This window comes from Hippopotamus amphibius, chromosome 1 (assembly GCF_030028045.1).
Source record: "Hippopotamus amphibius kiboko isolate mHipAmp2 chromosome 1, mHipAmp2.hap2, whole genome shotgun sequence".
Classification (NCBI taxonomy): Eukaryota; Metazoa; Chordata; class Mammalia; order Artiodactyla; family Hippopotamidae; genus Hippopotamus; species Hippopotamus amphibius.
Genome location: NC_080186.1, coordinates 42,879,893 through 42,892,010, shown reverse-complemented (window position 1 = coordinate 42,892,010; position 12,118 = coordinate 42,879,893). Strand labels below are relative to the sequence as shown.

The following is a 12,118-nucleotide window of genomic DNA, read 5'->3' as shown; positions in this document are numbered from 1 at the left end:
GCAGTTGGTTATAAGTTTGGAGACCAGAAGAGAGATCTGGGATGAAGATATGAATTTAGAAGTTATTAGCAAAATCAGCACTTGAAGGCTTAGAAATGGCTGAGACTGGCTAGGAAGCGCGTACACAGAGGGAAGTGACGGGAGCCAAGAGGCCTGAGGAGTAGCACATTTTAAGGTGGCTGAATAGATAGACAAGGAGAATGAGGAGAGACCTGTGAAGAGAGTAAAACCAGAAGACTAGGGTAACAAAAACCAAGAGAGGAGAGTGTTTCAAGAATATTGGAGACATTTGCTTACAGTGTGGAAAGGTCCCATAAGATAAGGATAGAAAAATATGTCACTAATGACTTCGACAAGAGTAGTTTCAGTGAAGTGTATGTGGGGAGTCACACTTCAAATAGCATCAAATAGGTTGAAAAGTTAACTAGAGGTGTTTGTGCTTTGACAGCATGTATAGTAAGACTGGAACAATACAGAGAAAATTGGCATGACTCCTACATACGGATGACACACAATTTGTGAAGTGTTTCATATGTTTTGTGTATGGATTTGACTTTTGGACAATGTTAGCTTTTACATATTCGAAAAAGCAAATTGAATCAACAAAAATGAAAGTTTTATATCCTAAAACTGAATATAAGCAGACAGAAATAAACCTAACTATATTTAAATAAGTAATATAACCACTCTGAAGGAAAATAAAAAACTAATCCAGATAACTTTTGAACACAGTACTTTGACTATATTCCCTTAGTCTAAAAACAAAACAAAGCTGCAAACAAATATTGAACCCTATTTAATAGATTCTTTTCTTTGGTGGAATGGTTATAGCATTTCTGAAACTGTTTGACATATATCATAACGCTGAACAAATGAAAAAAAGACACCAATGCCATTGACAGCCAGAGTTCTCACTGTGGGAACAGGGAGATGCAAATCAGGAACGGGAGAAAGAACCCTGCGGTGTTGAACTGGAATTAGAGGTACCAGTACTGAATTCATGATTAAAAATAGTTGAACTATATTAAGTTGCCTTTCCTCCTTGGCTCTGTTTACTTAAAGGGCCTAGAAGTAATTACTCCCCAGTAGCAACGGATATATCTAGTGTCCAGATCTTGGCTTCTAAATACCTTCCCCTACTGAAAGGGGTGCTCTTTTGGAGACAAGGATGATTTCCAAGGCTAGACAGGGAAAATACAAGATAAACCTGGAACACTGCATTATACCAGAAAGCAAGGAAATGCTAAAACAAACAAAAAAGAGCATGTGTCAAAAGGACACAGAAGCCAGCTTAAAGGGGGTGTCAATGGCCAAATCTAGGAAAAGTTTAACAATAAAATGAATAATTATAACAGTGGATTATAACCTATTAAATAAAATAAGAATCCATAAGTTTTTTTTAAACTGATGATAATTAAATATACAGATAAATAAGAGAAAAAGAAAATATCTTGCTTATAATAGAATGCTAACTAATAAAAAGGTAGATGGACTAATGGAATTATAGAATCACTTTTTTTTTTTTTTTTTGGCTACAAGGCTTGCAGGATCTTAGTTCCTAGACCAGGGATTAAACCCAGGCCATGGCAGTGAAAGCACGTAGTCCTAACCAGCAGACCACCAGGGAATTCCCTAGAATCACCATTTTGCAGCTGTCATAGTAATTGATTCAAGCAAGAATTATCAGTGAATATTGAAACCTTTGGGCAAAAGTTTTGAAAAGGAATAAGATATTTGCATCTTCTCAGAGTAACTCTCCACAGATTACTCATTATTTACATAGGGAAAAAAAATGCTAACTTTACAGTGAAGACCTAGCAGATACCACCTTAACTAACATCAAAATGAATACCATCAATAATGGGACCAGCTAACACTGTATTTCTCCTCATATGACACACTAAGGACACAACATCCTATAAGTAGTCTTCCTGTCCGCTTCAAAAAAAGAAAAATATAAATCTCATCATAAGGAACTAAGACGCAAACCCAGGTGAAGGGAAATTCTACCAGACAATGGCCTGTACTTAAAAAAAAAAGTCTCTATCATGAATAACAACCTATTTTAGATTAAAAGAAACTAAAGAGTCATGACAGTTAAATGCAATGCATGATTAGGGGTCAAGCACCAGTTTAGACACTGTATGGGGGGAAAAGTGCTACATAGGATGTTATCAGGCCAATAAGTGAACTTTGAATGTGGATTATAAATAAGCATTATATCAGTGTTAAATTTCCTGAATTTAATGATCATACTGGGGATTGGGGGTGGGGAGAGGGGCGTGTAGGTATGTGAGAGAATGTCCTTGTTCTTAGAAAATACACACTGAAGTATTTAGGGTGTTGGGGTAAAGGCTATAATTCAAATGGTTCAGAACTCCCCCCTCCATACACATACATCTACATATTTAGGTGCGCATGTGTACACATATACACACACATGGAAAAAGAGACTGTGGCAAAATACTAACTTTTGGTGCCCCTGGATGAAGAGTATATGGGAATTCTTTGTAATATTTTTACAACTCTTCTGAAAGTTTGGAATTATTTTAGAGTAAAAAAGTTTAAAAATAAATTGGAGATGAGTAAGTAGAAACATACGTAGACAACTCTTTTGAGAAATTTGGCTGTGAAGGGGAGCATAGAAATAGACCCATAGAGTCAGGGTTGTAAAATATCTCTTCAAAGACAGGAAAAACTAGAATAGGTTTGCATAGTGATGAGAACAATGATGGGCCTCAGTTGGTCCTTTTTAAGAAGAGGCATTTGATCAGATATCCTTTCCTTAGGCCCTCTAAGACTCTCCTACTTTTGGATAATGTGGGCTCCTCTGAAAACACATTTTATTCCTTAAACTTCAACCAGGATAAGACCTTTTGGCCACCACTGGAGGGCAGTACAAAATGATGTTGCCTATCATTCTGGTGGTTTTATTGTTTCAAAACAAAGCCCTTTAAATGATTTTTTCTCTCAAATGTGTTACATGAAATAAACCTCCTTCTAACGCACAGCTATTCGCAAAATTGTTTTACAGAAGAAAAGCCCAACATAATTCATAACAGGAGTTTGGCAGACGGAGCAAAGGGGTCAGAGGGTCTCATGCTTGGAAAAATGCCTGCCACATAAGTTTAATAAAGAATAAACGCTAACAGAAAAATTAGAGCATGTCAGGGTTGGAAGTGACCCTGGAGAAGGATGACTGCAGCCCCCCTTTTAAAGACAGCACCTTGGGTCCAGGGGAGGGGAGGGACTTGGCCAAAGCTCTAATGGCAGATAGAGAAGGTAATGGTTTCAACATTTATCTGGTTAGTCTGTGAAGACAGAACGACATCATAAATATGCCTTGCAAAGAGACTGACCCCATCACTGGTATTGATACTGAGTTCCCAAAAAAATTGTGACACCTCAGTTGTGAGACTGTCCCTTCTACCTTCCTCAACCTTAGGAGAGTATGACTATTTACCTTCCACTCTTATTCACTGCAACTGGTCCTAATGCTCTGGACAGCATAGTTCTGATCACACCCAGCCTATTACCCACACCTTTCTCGCAGGAACTTCAGACCCATAAGGGATCACATGTTAGGCTTTCCTACCAACATTGGGGGGTGGAGTTGAAGGCTATTAGAAAGAAAGTGAATGGGCATGTGGCATTCCGTTGTTTGGAAGGAAACAGCAGTATCCATGCATTTGAGGGAAAGTGATCTTAAAAGGACAGTCAGAAAATCCTAGTGAAATGTATAAAGTCTAAATACGACCTAAGCACATAAAAGAAAGAAAAAGAAAAGACTTCAGAAAAGAAAAAAAAAAAAAGACTTTAGACTGATCAAAATACAGAAATCAATATGACTTCGTATCATGCTAATAAGCAGACTCAATTACATACAAGGGCCCCTAACCTCACTATTACCCACAGAAAATGCTCGGGCATTAGCCTGGCACTTCAAAGATCTCCTAACCTGGCCCCAGCCCACTCTCCAGTCTCGTGTCTTGCCATAGCTCCTACCTTGTGCTCCAACCACTGTTTCCTGAACTCTCGCTGCAGTGATACAACTGCTATGATATATCAGGCTAGGCTCCATACTTGCTCCATTTTGAGGCTCATCTCAAATACCACTCTTTTTTGCATGCATTCCTTTATCTGACCCTCACACATACTTGAAGATTCTTTTTGGCTACAGCCATTGCATGCACCTGTCTTTAGCATTCATTTCATTTTGCCTTGTCTTCGCCACTACATAGTGAGCACTTTGAGGTCCTACTACTACTATTATTTTAGGGATTGTTTCCATTTATTAATAATCTACCAATAATCTTTCTTATCTTTCTATACCTCTCCTGTCTTTCTAGCTCACTCACTCCAACTGTTCTTTGGTTCCCCCTCTGGCCCTACAATCCAGTGACCCTAACAACTATTCACCATTCCTTACCCAATTCATGTCCTTTCACTTCTCTTTTTATCCGCTTCAATTCCAAGGTCCAATGTTATCATCATTCCCTTGACATGTCCTCTTCTCTTCTGGCTCCTCTTGCTTTGTTATTTTGCCTCACAAAATCCCTACCCTGGACAATCTAACTTTTCACTTATTCTCCAAATTTGGGAAAGTGGATGAAGAGAAACCCACAACTATGTCAACTGGACTCTTAAAATTCATCACCACAAACCTCAAGTGGGCCTTTAGTGCTACCTGGGAACTATTTTATTTTAAAAGTCCATCCAACTTCCCTAAATGATTATTTCCTACCTTTTCTTTCCTCAAACTTCTGACACCTTCCACTTTCTTTTCCATCTCATCAGATAGGTCACCCACCTGCATTCATGCCTACATACTTAGTGCTCTCTTTGGTTCTCTAAAAACCAATCCCTTTCCCTATGCTCCAGCCATCCTCTCTCTCACCTGTATATAAATACTTCACTTTCCGAAGGATCATCCCATCAGCTTAAAAAAGTGCTATGTTATTTCTCACCTTAAAAAAAGTAGTCTCTCTTGACTCCATATCCCCTTCTAGCTACCACACTATTTCTCTGCTCTCCATTTCAACCAAACCTAGCTAAAGGATTATCAGTATTCCTTGACACCAAGTCCTCTCCCTGCATTCTCTCTTGAGCCCACCTTAATCAGGTTTTACTCTTTTTCCTTAACTGGAACTCTTCTTACCAAGGACATCTCCACGTTGATAAATTCTCAGTCCTCACCTAACTAGCCCTATGATCAGGTTTGACACATCTGCTCACTCCTTATTTCCTCATTTCTTCCTAAAACACTTTTCTTGATTTGGCTCCAGGACAGACACCATATTCTCCTGGTTTTCCTGTAAGCTCACTGCTGCTCCTTTTCAGTCTTTGCTAGTTCTTCTTCACTTTCCTGACCAATAACATTGGAGTGTCCCAGGGTTCGGTAGCTGAACTTGAATTTACAGATATTCACTGTCCAGATGGTCTCACTCGGTCTCATAGCTTTCAATGCCCCTATATGCTAATGATAACTCTAACTCAGACCTCTCAGACTGAGGATAACTCTATCCTCAGACCTGAACTCCAGACTCTTATTCCAATTTCATCTCTGACATTTCATCTTGTATGTCTAAAAGGTATCTTAAACCTACTCCAAGACCAAATTCTTTATGTTCTCCCCAAACTGGTTTCTTTCATAGTCTTCCCTATCTTAGTAAAAGGTAATTCCAGCACTCCAGTTGCTCAGGCAAAAAACCTAAAGTCAACCTTGACTCTTTTCTTTCTCTCATACCTCACAGTTAATCCTTCCACAAATTCAGTGGGCCCTACCTTCAAAATATATACAGATCTGACCACTTCTTACCACCACTCTCCCCAGTGCTAACATCCTGCCCCAAGCCATGATCCGTCATCATATCTGGATTATTGCAACAATCTCATATTTGTTCTTATCAATTTCTGCCCTTGCTTACCTAAAATCTATTTTTCCCACAGTAGTCCAAATAGTCTTTTTTGAACCTAAGCTGTATCATGTTCTTCCTCTGCTCAAAACTCTCCATCTCATTCAGAGTAAAAGGCAAAGTCTTTAAAATCCCCTACATGACCATATCCCACTTGATATGGGACACCATAACCTCTCTGACTTCCTTTCTTAATCATTCACCCTTTCCTTTGCTCTGCTCCAGCCATATTGCCTTCCTTGATGTTTCTCAAACCCATCAGGCACACCCTGCCTTGTATCTGCTGTTCTTTTGACCTTTATTGCTACCCATCTTAGATATACTCTGTCACTCTCTTACTTTAAGTTTTTCTTAAATGTTTCCTTATCCATGAAGACTTTTCTGACCACCCTTAGACTCTCAACTTCTCCCCCTTCTCATATATCTTTCTTCCTTCCCTGATATATTTTTGTCCTTATCAACTTATGATTATATACATATATGTATATTCATATGTATGTGTGTATAAGTATACAATCATAAGTAGATAAGGAGAAAAATATATTACTTATAAATTATAATTTATAAATATATCTTATTTGTTTAATTTTATATATAGTTTATACTATTGTCACTCTTCCCCCATTGACATATAAGTACATGAAGGCAGAGTTTTGTCTGTTTTGTTTACTTTTGTATCCTCAGTATATAGAACAGTGCCTAGCACATAGTAGACTCAGTAACTATTTTTAAAGTAAATGAACAAATCCTCATGATAACCCTACAAGGTATATCTACTTTTATCTCCTCCATTGTATAAATTAGGAAACTGAGGTTCAGAGAGGCTAAGGAACTAACCTTAAATCACACAGCTCATAAGTGGCAGACCTGAGGTTGGAATTAAGGTGTGTTTTCCTTTAAAGCCCACACCTTTAACCACTGTGGTATACTGCCTTCTCTATATCCCTGTAATCAATCTTCTTAAGTCTATCACCACTGCCTCTGCCTCTCTCCAATAACTTTTACCAGGATCTCTAAAGCCTCCTTGACCCCACTCCTCCATCCTTTACAGAGCCAGAGTGACCTTTGTGTGTGTGTGTACAGTTAAGTGGTTTTTACTATACTCACAGAGTTGTACAACTATCACCATTATCTAATTACAGAACATTTTCATCACCCCAAAAAGAAACCCTGTGCCCATTAGCAGTCACTCTACTTTTCCCCTTCTCCCAGTTTCTGGCAACTGCTAATCTACTTTCTGTCTCCGTGGATTTTGCTTTTTTGGACATTTCATATAAATGGAATCATATAATATGTGGTTTTTTGTGTCTGGTTTCTTTCACTTGGCATAATGTTTTCAAGGTTCATCCATGTTGCAGTATGTATCAGTAATTCATTCTTTTTTATTGCTTAATAACACTCCATTGTATAGCTATACCACATGTATTTATCTATTCATCAGTGATGAACATTTGGGTTGTTTCCATCTTTGGCTATTATGAATAATGCCACTAGGAACATTTATATACAAATTTTTATATGTTTTTAATTCTGTTAGCTATATACCTAGGAATGGAATTGTTGAGGCATATGGTAACTCTAAGTTTTACTCTTTGAGGAACTGCCAAATTGTTTTCCAAAGTGGCTTCACCATTTTACACATCCGCCAGCAATGTGTGATGGATCCAATTTCTTCCCATCCTTATCAACACTGAATTATTGCAACAACCTCTACAACGTCACTATTTTGCATGTGGATATACAGTTGTTACTATCCATTTTTTAAATTATAGCCATTTTAGAGAGTGTGAAGCAGTATTTCATTGTGGTTGTAATTTATGTTTTCCAAATGACTAATGATGTTGAACATCTTTTGTGCACTTTTCAGCCATTTGTATATATTCTTTGGAGAAATATTGATTCAAATCTTTTACCCATTCTTAATCGGTTGAGTTGTCAGAGTTCTTTATATATTCTGGATAATCCACTTACCAGATATATGATTTGCAAATATTTTCTCCCATTCCTTGGATTGTCTTTTCACTTTCTTGACAATGTCCTTTGAAACACAAAGGTTTTAAATTTTGATGAAATTCAATTTACCTATTTTCCTTTTGCTGCTTATGTTTTTGGTGTTACATCTAAGAAATCATTTCCTAATCCAAAGTCATGAAGATTTACATCTATTTTTCTTCTTAGAGTTTTCTAGTCTTACATTTGCATCTATGATCTATTTTGAGTTGTTTTTTGTATATGGTACGAGGCAGAAGCCCAACTGCATTCCTTTTTTCTTTTTTTTCATCGCACTGCGCGGCATGCGGGATCTTAGTTCTGGGGATCAAACTCGTGCCCCCTGAAGTGGAATTGTGGAGTTCTAACCACTGGACTGGAAGAGAATTCCCTAACTTCATTATTTTGCATGTGGACATCCAATTGTCCCAGTACCATTTGTTGAAAAGACTACTCTTCCCCCCCCCCCCCCCCCGAATTGTCTTGGCAATCTTGTGGAAAATCAATGGACCATAAATATATGGGATTATTTCTGAAGTCTCAATTCTATTCCATTGATTTATATGTCTCCCCTTGTGCCAGTACCACACTAATTTGATTACTGTTCTCTTGTGTTAAGTCTGAAATCAGGAAGTGTGAGGCTTCCAACTCTGCTCTTCCTTTTCAAGATTGAGTCCCTTGCAGTTCCATAGAGATTTTAGAATTGTTAGTTGCTGCAAAGAAGTTAGGTGGAATTTTGATAGGACTTGCCTCGGACCTGTAGATCAGTTTGGGAAGTATTGCCATCTTAAGTTTTCTAATCCATGAACATGAGAAGTGCTTCAATTTATTTAGGTCTTCTTTAATTTCTTTCAATGATGTTTTTGTAGTTTTCAGTTACAAGTCTTATGCTTCTTCTTTGGTTGAACATCAACTGAAATCTTTGGGTTGCATATAGAGACAGTATTGAAAATAACAACAAAAAACCCTCTCAAACACTGAGCACTGAGGGTGTATAATTATATTTACATACAGTTAAATGCAAACATGATGCTAACCTTCTATTTACATATTTTGATTTTCTGGACTGGGGGACAGACTGGATAGTGTCTCCAGTACAAGTATGTGCCCTTTTTTGTATCTCTTAGTACCAAAAGTTGCTGTGAATTGGGACAGTCTCCTCAGATTTTTAAAATTTGACAGACTTACTTCAGATCTCTGTTAGGGATGAGTTACAGTGTTTATCAGTAAAACTAATAAACATAGGACTGTTATAAAGATAACCAAATCCTTAATCATCATTGTCATAACCATGAAATCATAGTCCCCATTTGTTGGGCACTTCTTCCTATTCCCCTGTGCCACACACTGTGCAAAGTGCTTTATAAGCATCAGCTATTTAATTTTCTTAATCACTCTGATATAGTTTGCATAAAACTGAGACTCAAAGACTAAATAACTTGTCCATGGTGTTATAGCGTAAGTGGAAGACTTCAATTCAATCTCAAATTTGCCTGATTCCAAAGCCCATCTTCTTAACCTGATGTTAGGGTTCCTGGCCTATAGACCTGACTTCCTTTTGGAAGGGTACAATAGGTTCCTGATCGTACTTTCAAAAAATCAAGGCCAGTAGATTTGAAAATACGATCAACACAAAACAATAGTTGTTCTATTTGCTTCCAGTGGTGATTTCGCATCTCTGAGACTCTCCAGACAGACACATTTCTCTAAGCCTCCTCTGGCCCAGCCATGATCCCCTCTGGGTATTTCCTAAAATCCCCTCCTCCATCTTCCTCTGCTAGTTCCTCCCTTTCCACCATGCTTCATCCCACCAAACATCTCAACATGCCCAGAACATACTTGTTCTTCTGTACTTTGTTGATACATACTTCACCTGGAAAGACCTGGCTCTGTTGTAAGCCAATGGTCAGGGGTTTGATGAGAAGTCCTGGAGGGTTTTAAACAGGGAAATGATAAGACCTAATGTACGTTTTAAAAAGACCACTCTATGATAAGGATAATAGACGTAGGTGCAGACATGAAATTGGGGAGATGAGTTAAGGAGCTTTAGCAGTGGTCTAGGAAAAAGGTGATGGTGGCAGTGAAGACAGTGAGAAATGGTCAGATCTGGAATATATTTTGAAAATAGAATTGGGATTTCAGATGTATACTGGAGGTTGGGCTACCAAAACTTGCTGATAGTTTGGATGTGGGCTATGAAAGAAAGCACAGAATCAAGGAAGAAAAGCAATGAAGGCCTGAACAAGGCATCATCTATTTGTGTTATGAGAAGTTCAATACACAGTCATCGTTTTACACTGAGACACAACTGTGATTGTGGCTTAGAAAATCTTTGACTGAAAGAGTTGTCTATTTGTCATTATGTGTGCATGTGGGGTATCTTAGCTTTCACCATGTACATGAACCTTCTAAGTACAGGACTCTGTGCTAGGTCTTTCATAAAAGTTGCATCATTTAATTTCCCCCTAACCCTTAAAAGTAGGAGTTAATATCCCCATTTTACAGAGAAGGAAACTAAGATTTAATTTATGATTTCACTGACATAACATATTTAGTAAGGGGATGAGCTGAGATTTGAAGTCAAATTTTACTCTAAAGCCCATGCTCTTGTCATCACAATAATTCAGAGACACAAAATCAGAATTCCCCAAACTTTTCTCCTCATTAATTGAAGCCTCTGTTGACCCTCATGTGCCCTACTTTAGAGTCCAAGGCTGGCAAACAGGACAGCTTTGTTCTGTCTGTAGCCCATCTGCAGACTTGCCTTGTGATTTAGGGCAAGCTTCTTAATTTGATGGTGTCTCAGCATTCCCACATGTTAAGCAGGACTTGTAATTAGTGATGGAGACAATGCTTTGGAATCTGCAGATGAAAGGACCTGCAGCCTTGAGTGTAAATATTTTCTTTCCCCTGGTGTTCTTTTCATTTCTTACAGCTTCGAGGACACTTCATAGGAAAGAAAAAAAAAAGGAAGGAAATATGACAAGTGTAAAACTGTATTTGCTTGCTTGCTAGAAGCCAGTGGAACTTTGAGGACGTAAATGTAATAATCTCCCTTACCCTACAGAGCTCAATAAATATTACTTATAAATGAACAAATTGTGTTAAAAAAAAAAACAAAAACTTTAAGGTAGGCTTTTCTTTTTCCCCCAGTGTTCAGTTTCCTTTAATGGGCCACATTGAAGATCTTTAAAAGTGATTTCTATTTTGTTTCTGGCTTCTCAAACCCTAAATATTCTCCAGTAAGAAGCGAAAGGAGCTAACACTTATCGAGTGTCTGCCATGTGCCAGGTATGAGGCTAACTGCTTTCACTTGAAACCTCGTTTAGTCATCATAATAGCACTATCAGGTAGGTGCTATTATCTTCAATTTAAAGGAGAAGAAACCATGGTTTGGTATAGTTCTTTGACTTGTCCAAAGTCACAAAATTAGGAAGTTGGACTAAGCTGGGTCTTCCCAGTTCTAAATTCAAGCTCTTCCCAGGACACCCCCTTGCCCTGAAAAATTAGCAATGACGACAATTTTGAGCTGTCCTATCACACCCTGGGTGTGTGTGGCATTTAAAAATCTCTTACTGCTTGTTCTTTTCAGTCCCTGGCACAGGGACAGTTATTTGTGCAGCACAATTGTTATTATTGTGCAGCCTCACATATTTTTTCTGCCCTGGGCAAACATGAACAATAATGGGCTATATTTATGAAACCAGCAGCTTGGAAGCATGAACTCCAGATTACCATTATAATTGTAGGATAATTTTTTTTTTTGGTAGCTTAGCACCATTTATATAGAAGGGCTTTCTCAAAGTCTCATGCCAATAAACTGGTTCTTTGTATATTCAGAGAGCTCCTCACAGTTTTTTTCCCCCAGCTTCGATCAATCATCCTACATTTCTAAAAGCTGACATCACAGATGTGCAGTGTTCACGAAGAGCTAATATGACAGTCACTTCCCAAAGTTGGAAAATAAAGAAATAAAAGTAGCTGTGGTTTCTCTTAAGGGTGGACTGGGGAGGGGGAGTGGGAGTAAGAGTAGGATAGAAAGATGGAAAGATAGGCCGATCACAAAGCTGTTCATGATCTAAGTTCTCTTCTTCAAGATCATCTTGGGTTTAGGGTTACTATAAATCCATAGCCTCATCTTCATCTTTCCATGGTCAAAAGCTCCATTTTATAAAGCCTTCTTGGGAGTGATCAATGTCTGTGGGACACCAGCA

At 38.2% G+C, this 12,118-nt stretch overlaps 1 non-coding gene across 1 annotated transcript; it reads left to right on the top strand.

Annotated features, from left to right (window-relative positions):
- The first annotated feature begins 436 nt into the window (after positions 1-436).
- Positions 437-538, top strand: LOC130842791 (U6 spliceosomal RNA). The gene has a single exon (XR_009050573.1). It is a non-coding gene; the product is annotated as a U6 spliceosomal RNA (small nuclear RNA).
- The last annotated feature ends 11,580 nt before the right edge of the window (positions 539-12,118 follow it).